Source organism: Cavia porcellus, unplaced genomic scaffold (genome assembly GCF_034190915.1).
Source record: "Cavia porcellus strain 051 isolate PalLab524CR breed Dunkin Hartley unplaced genomic scaffold, mCavPor4.1 scaffold_13, whole genome shotgun sequence".
In the NCBI taxonomy this organism is placed as follows: Eukaryota; Metazoa; Chordata; class Mammalia; order Rodentia; family Caviidae; genus Cavia; species Cavia porcellus.
In genome coordinates, this window is record NW_026947496.1 from 6,893,931 (window position 1) to 6,902,049 (window position 8,119).

Here is an 8,119-nt window from a genome sequence, read left to right on the forward strand (position 1 = left end):
GCACACATGCACACAATACCCTGTCATATATACATAGCCACCTACGTGTACGTGCAGGTGCACGTACCTATATACTTACACACACATCCACACTTATATCCAGGCCCAGACACTCACTCACATGCACATACACACTACAAAGAAAAGCCTGAAAAACTGAGTCTAGAGGTGGCAGCTCCTGCGAGAGCGGCAGTGGTGTGAATGGTGGGTGTCAGGGGCCCTGGGGCTCGGGGGCCATTTCCATTTCACCCCACCTTGCATCATCATCCTCCTGCCTCATCAGTCACCGCTGAAAGATTTATTTCCCTACATCTCTTTGATCTTTTCTGTAAGTTGAGATCTTCAGCAAAATTCCATGCAAAAGAATGCCCACGGCGGCATTTTCACGTTTAAAAACTTCTCTGATTAGCACACTGCTCTTTTGTGGCCGGACCAGTCATCATGGGAAGATTGTTCCTCCGTGTTTCACTTTCCGCAGCTCTCGCGCTCCTGGTGGAGACTGTAATTGGAGAATCCGTCCCGGGGAGGGTTTGGGCTTTGCAGCCACTTGGCGGGCGGGCGTCTTGTGTCCAGGGCCGGCTGGCTGACAGTCCGAGGGCAGCCTGGCCCGGCCGGTGGACCCCTGCTGCATAGTCACATCACCTCTTTCTGCCTCTGTCACAGGGAAGTGCCGTGGAGAACCCACTCACTTGCTCAAGAAAAAGAGCCCAGGAACCTGGTTTAGTTTGCCTTATGCTTTGGGCAAACTAATCCAAATCAGGTGAGTTGTCAGTTGTTTACAGCCGAATGTCAGAGTAGAAAGCCGATCCATAGATCCAATACTTCTGTTATCCGACACTGAACACATAACCCAGGTTTCTGTCTAAGTCGTTAAGTTTCAAGCGAAAGCAAAGACAGGAAGATAGCTCATACTTACAATTTTGTGCTTGTCTCATACAAACTATTCAGCAATGTGGCCCCTTCTCAGGAGACTCTAGGCGATGGCCTGTCCTGTGTGATGTAAAGCCTCCAGCTCGCACTTTGCGTTTCTGTGAGGCATAATTTTGAAATTTGGGGTATTTATTTCTTGGGGGCAGTCCCTAAATCGGACTGTGAGTTTTGTGTGTGTGCAGTGTAAACTGTACTCTGAAGTGCTGCATCTGTACTGAAATGAAATGGCAGCTCTTGGCTAACCAGGACAGGGTAAGTCAGAAGGAGCGACTTTGCTTTGAAAGACATTTTAGGTTTGCACAATTGCGTGGTGGGGAGTGGGCCGAGCTAAAATGGACCGTTAATCCTGGCAAAGTGGAAATGGTAGTGGAAAATATTTTAAAGGCATAATTTTTATTTTTGAGACTTTGTATAAATGATGAAACTTGCCTTTCCCATATGTTCAGACTTTATCTGCAAAAGCCCGGGTATTCAAATGGATTCTGCTGCTTCATTTTTTAAGATACGATTTACTGTAAGGAGAGACAGGCCTGGTGAGAGATGAGCCCACTACCAGGAAAAGCGATATAGATCTGAATGGTGTGATTTGCTTTTAATTTTATTTTTAAAAAGACATATGTAAAGAAAAACTGTTAAATAAAATGTTTGAACTTACCAAGGGAATGAATGTTTTCGGTTTTGTTTTCTAAGAGTGGAAGAACTTCAACAATTTTATTCCGTGGTCAGGAGAGCCACCCAAAGCTAAATACATTCTTTATTTAAACTGCAATCTATTTCCTGTTTCATGCTTGATTCTGTTACTACGGGTACACTTTCAAAAACCGATTTTTCTGTACATTTCTTTTTCTTAGTGAGTTTTTAGCATTTTAAACAAGTTTGCCTCAGAGAACTATGAATCTCAATTATATGTTGAAAAATACTTTTATAGGCTATGAAGAGATGTATAGAGCATTACTAGCATTCTATGCATAGCATATCTCAGTGAGTTGCAAAGATATAATCAGTGCTACGTGAAAATTATAATTAGTATTCAACTCATGTATATATTCAAATTATAGACTTCAATGAGGTGATTTTTGCATAATATAGGCGATTTTTTCCTCATTAACCCCTTACTTTTAAGATATATGGGCCTGAAGGTGAGCATAAAATATAGCACAGCACACACTTAGCAAGTGCAAGGCCCCCAAGTGCTAGGAGAAACAAGAGGACAAAGGACATATGGAAAAGAAATTCTATTTATATATCATAGTAAGGCACCGATCAAATTTTTCAGCCAAGAAGTCAAACACCTCTATAAACTTACTAATTTTATGTACATATGTGATTTGATTTTTGACAGTTTAGTGCAAGCTCCAATTTATAAAAAGTAACTCATTTAATAACATTAATTTGGGGAGTTATATTACACAGGTGAAATTTGTTTTAATTTCTAAAAATCAAATGCCCCAAATAAAATAGGATAACTCAGAGCAGGGCAGCCTCTGCTTCACAGAAAAGCCTTATTTTCAATCTTGGGTTTTTGTTTTGGTTTGATTTGGCTTTTTTTGTACCGGGGATCGAACTCACGACCTCACACTTGCCAGGCAGGTGTCGATTTTGGGGTAAATGGTTCTCAGCACATCTGCGGGTCACACCAGAGGCAGAAAGGGCTACAAAATGGGAAGGGTGCTTCCAAGGTGAAAGAAACAACTTAGTCAGGTCCCACTTTAAAGACAAAAAGATGGGAAGGTATTGCCCTCAGCTGGCCTGCTTTCAGGGAACTGAATTATTGCAGTCATCTTTGGTAACTAAATGTATTCAACACCCACCCAGATTTTCAACCACTAAATTTTTCTTTCAATATATTTCACGCAGAATGTATCTGATGTTAAAAATTCACTCCCTCTCTGTCCTTTTAGTTTGGAAATCAAAGATGCACGCACCCAGAATGAAATCCAAAGTCAGTTTTAAAGTGCAAATTAAGTCATGTGTATAAATTTAATTTTTGCCAGAATTGTGTTTTTATGCAAAGCCATTGAAACAGAGTCATCTCAGAACGTTTGGCAATACAAAACTTACAGCAGTGCTTGATGGACAGAACAACATGGCTTGGCACCTTGGGAAAATTAAAAATTCACCATGAGCTTTCCTGTTCTTAAAAAAAAGTGCTTGTGTGACCGATGTGGACTCTGTCATTCCTGTCAGACCCCGATGCGACAGTATGGTGATAAGAGTGTGTTTGGTGCCATTTTCTTATATTAAATTGGCAGGGAATTGGAGCCAGCCCCTTTGATGAGGATTCAGATGTGCAATTACTGAATTTCGGAGTGTCCCTCCTGCTTAGCTCTCGCTTGCCATGGCAACCTAGCACATCCCTGTGTTTTCTCTCCTCCCAACAGGAAGTAAACTTGTCTTTCTGAGGAGTCTCATGAAAGGAGCAGACTTTCTGGGGGCTTAGATTTAGTTACCACACACAGCAGCAGGACTACAAAGTCCAAGCCGGTCAGATTTGTGTCTGCTTGCTCGGCGACTGGCTTTGCTTCTCACTGTTGTAGTTTGAAACTGAAACGCCGCACTGCTGAGAAAATGCCATGAAAATATAACCCGCTGCATTCCAGGAAAATAAATAAGCAAGGCCACCCAAATTTTCAATTAGCGCTCCTGCAGAATGCAGGAAATGGCCAGAGAGCCTTCCAAGGCGCCCTAGGCCGGGTGGCGGATGGGGAACAGGACAGGAAGCCCAGGCGGCCAGGGGCTGCCAGGGCAGGGTGCAGATGGCCCGTCTCCAAGGAAAACTGCACGCTGGGTGCTGGTGCCGGCTGCCCGGGGAGGGGACACATCCCCTGACCCTGTGCTGTGAGTCGAGCAGCGCCAGAGTGTTCTGGTGGCATTCGTGTCTCTTGCTGCAAGCTTCATAAACATCCTCAGCGTCTCGCACGCAGGGTGTCAGCCACCTGGAACAGCACTGCGCTGTCAGCTGGGGAAGCTCAGAGGGGCTTGCTGCTGAGGGTCAGGAGTGAGAACTGACCCTGACTGCATCTCCCTACCCAGGAAGCCCTGGTCCTGGGGCAGAAAGGCAAGGCGCAGGGTGTGTCTTCCCACCCTAAGCGAGTGTCAGCAGCCGGGAGTCTGCAGACAGGGGGAGCGTGGCTCCCCAGGGATGTGCCGTGTCAGAAGCCCTTTCCTTGGTAGCGATTCTCACAAGGCTCACAGCTCCTGAAAGTTAGTACAGCGCAGATGAGAACAGCAGGTTCTTCCGGAGCCCTGAACCCCAGGACCTGCTGGCTCCTCCTTGGACCTGCTTTCTCTTTCACTTCTCACATCCCTGTTTCGGTGTTTGGGATTTTCCAGCTCCTCACAGTGGAAGTGGGTTCAGAGAGGAGGGAGAAAAAGGATCGGTCCTCCCCCAACCTGGAGCTGATTCTGTTTCCAAAACATACTGCCCCGATGGATGGTTCTGCAGGAATTTTATCTGTGTTGTGGGTCTGTTTTAAATTTTTAAAACTATGCTAATTTTTTTTTATCTCTCTCACACCACATTAATAAACAAAAAGTAAACCTACACGTCCTGTTTATTCCTGCCACTAAAAGGTGAAATAACTGAGTAGCTCCTATGAGCCACTGTGGTAAAGAAAAAAAACTCCTGGAGACTCTCTAAGCAAGAATGGCCTGGGCAGGGAAGACGGACAGTCACCGCTTGGGGCGAAGGTGAACCCACAGTGTGCTTTGCTGTTATTCAAATGGCCACGCTGTCTATTTGTGGTAATTGAAGGACTTTTTTAAAGTTTAACTTATGCTGTCATAAAGTGAATGGAAACAAAAACCACTTGTTACATGGTTCTCTTTAGCCAATTTCATCTGGTGGACAGAGGTTTTTTGTTTGCTTGTTTGTTGTGACAAATCAACTATGCAGTTAGGTCAAAAAGACCGCCGTTTCCTTTTCATAGTAAAATCAGGAAATTCATTTTCATACACTATTACAACATTTCTTACTGAATTCTAATGGTTTGGGAGTTTGTCCTGTTATTTAGTTGTCTCCCACAAAATAAAGAGCAAGACAAAAAGCTTCGTTCCATTTGCAGTATCTTCAAAGTATACCTGCCTTTAGATTCAGTCATTTATGCAAGTTCTAGCTGCAGGGAACTAGAAAGCCAGGAACTGTGGCCTGCCCTGGCGTCAGCACCCGAGTGGCCTGAGGTGCTCAGTCCAGCGCTGCTGGGTTCCCAGCGTCCTCCACAGCCTGAGGGTGGGTCTCACTGGTCCTCACCTCTCCTCAGCTTGCACTGCCTCTCGGTGGCTCTTGCTGTGCCCATCCCGAACCAGCTTCTGAGTGCACTTAATGAGTCACCGAAAGTGCAAGTTGTTCGGTTTTGTGAGATTCCCAAGTTAATCACCTAAATGGCAAAGCACACGCCGCCAGTCAGAGCTGCAAGGGACACTGTACCCAATAGACCAAGCCCCTGACTTCATGGAGGACAAGGTTAGGTCTCAGAACGGGCTGATGGGTACAACCTGATTTCCACGGAAACCCCTCAGCCCCATGCCCTGGGTGGTGCTCTTCATGGACTGCTGTGTGGTTCTCGTCATCAGCACGGATTACAGCAGGTAAAACATCCCTGCCCTTCCTCCAAGCTTCTTCTGTCCGCAGGAATCACACTCCCTCACGCCACTGGCTTCGCCTTCCTCGTGGACTTTTTTTAAATCAGTGCTAGAAATTGAACCCAGGCCTTTGCACTGAGCTACAGCCACGGCCCTCAACCTTCTTTAAAATTTTGTTTTGAGACAAAGTCTTGCTAAGCTGTTAAGTTGCCCAGATTTGGCTCAGACCTGCAGTCCTCCTGCCTCAGCCTTCTAGAGTAGGGGACTTGTTTGGCGATGGAATAAGCTCAGAAGTGCACTGTGTCACCTGCCTGTAACTATTTCCCTTCTTTAGAATTTCCTACTTTTCTAGATAAAAGCTGTTTATTTAGCCTGAGTCCTCGGGCAAGGAATACATGGAACGAAGTCATAGCCATGAGGGGTGCAGGCGGATGTAACAGGAGTGGGACAGAAATCTCTTGCAGTAAGCTCCTGGGAGTTTGCAGTTATTTATTACTGCAGCAGAACCCAGCCTCAGCAGACTGATCCATTGCAGTGCTGCTGCACATTCTGTATGGTTCCATCTTACTCAGGGTCACTGTGTCCAGCATGCATCGCAATCCTAATATAAATATATTTATTTTAGGCAGTCCTGGGGTCCAACCCAGGGCTTATAATGCTAGGCAAGCACTCGGCTCTGAACTAAAGTGTCCTTATTTTGTATACCCAGATCAAAGCAGGGTTCCTGTCAGGGAGGCTCCCCTTTCTCTGGTTGAGACCCTCGTGAAAGGGTCTGGTGTCCCTGTGGGCCAGGCATAGGCAGCACAGTGTCCCCCAGAAGGCTGTGGGGCTCTGCTGCTGAGTGATAGCCGTGCTCACACACACTCACCAAGCTTTTGTGGGACAGAATGTTGGTGGTCTCAGTCTAGCGGCCTGAATGCGAAAGGTTCTCTGGAAACAATAGAAGGAGGCACCTTCTGAGCCATGCGTCCCTAATGGCGAAAGTCAGAAACAAAGGGGAGGTGAAGGTTAGGAAATGGGGAACTAGGAATAGCAGTCACACGGCCGGCCGGAGCAGTCAGCTGTGAGCACACAGAAGGTGCAGCCAGAGCTGGCTTTGCTTTGAACTCAGAGTAGGAATTCAGCGTTGGAGGACACCAGGAAGTGGCCATCTCGGTAGATGTCCTCTGTCTTCAGAGATGCTGGAGATACACGAGGAAGGCCCAGAATGTGGGCTGAGGGTGAAGAGCTTGCCTGGCACGCACAACCCTAGCACCATAAAATTTTAAAAATACTTTTTAAACTGAGCTCTAAATGAACAATTACATGTACTAGATTAGGATGAGAATTTTGCCTTTGTTTTTGCTTTTTTTCAGGGAAGAGAAAGGAGCTGAGTCACCACACAAGGATCTGCCCATTCTCTGGCCCCTTCCTGGCATTTGCTGATGCTTGGGTGATTCAGCAAGTCCTGGATTAGCATGGTTTTTCTGCTTGTATCCAAATTCTCTGCTCTGCAGCCCCACTAGTCATGGGCAAGTGGAGAGTTTTGCATTTGTTCTTTGAAACTGATTTACAAAGGATGGCTTGTTTGAACCCCACACCTTACAGTGATGCTCATAGCTGTCTGGATGCCCTGACTTCTAAGGTTCACTCTGGAGGTGGAGTATGCTGCCAGGGCTGTAACCCCAGGACAGCTGACCATGCCACTCTGAGAATCTCCTGTGGGAGATACCCAGGGGTGGAAACCATCACGGTCGATCGTGGCAACCTGGAAAAACTCACACCAGTAGAGTGCGTGACTATGGTCTACTACTACCGTCCTGTGAAGCAATAACTAGCTTATCAGCACACGCATGGCCAGATAAACAGACATTGTGTGCATATCGGTGTCCCAGGTTGTTCCCATCATTGCAGGCAGCAAAGACACCTGTGCAGAGAGTAGGTTCTGGAATCTTAGAGGCTGCACCGCCCGGGGAAAGTGGCCCACCCAAGCTTTGGTGGGCTCCTGTGTGCACGGGCGGGCTGTCCTCTGCATCTCCACTCAAGTGCTTCTCAGTGTTTGTTTCCTTCTTTTTCCCCATAGCAGATGAGTCCTTCCTGTGTGCTGCGAAGTGGCCATCATTCCTGTTTCACTGGTTATTATGGGATCTGGAACACACAAAGCGAAAGGCATGGCGCTAATCGTCCAGCAGCAGAGCACCGTCCAGGGTGGCCCTGTCCTCCCAGCCTCATCACCCCTGCCCACCACCCTCTGGTGAAGCACACCCCAAGCCCTAGCCTTGTGAGAGGCCGTGGCACATGGCCATCCTCAATATAGCCGTTCACTCTGCTGCATTTCAGTTTGTCACCGTTCTTCTTAGAGGGAATGAGAGGGAAAATGAATTTAATTTAGTATAAAAAATAAACATTTCTGGGCGCTGGAAACATCTGTGGTGTTTTAAGAGCTGTTATCATTAATCAGTCAAGCATGTTTACCCAGACCTGGGATTGCTTATGAAACTGAACCACACGCCCCAGGCCTTCGAGGAGAGACGGCCACCAACGTCCGCGGCGAAGGGGCCACGTCCACAGCCAGTATGACATGCGCCAGCCGCTCACAGTGTGGCCTTGGTGGGGTGGGCTTTGTGTG

At 46.8% G+C, this 8,119-nt stretch overlaps 1 long non-coding RNA gene across 1 annotated transcript; it reads left to right on the forward strand.

Moving 5' to 3' along the window:
- Positions 1–345: 345 nt before the first annotated feature.
- LOC134478454 (uncharacterized) lies at positions 346–7,918 on the forward strand. The gene is made up of 2 exons (XR_010051074.1): positions 346–1,182; positions 6,867–7,918. It is a non-coding gene; the product is annotated as an uncharacterized LOC134478454 (long non-coding RNA).
- The last annotated feature ends 201 nt before the right edge of the window (positions 7,919–8,119 follow it).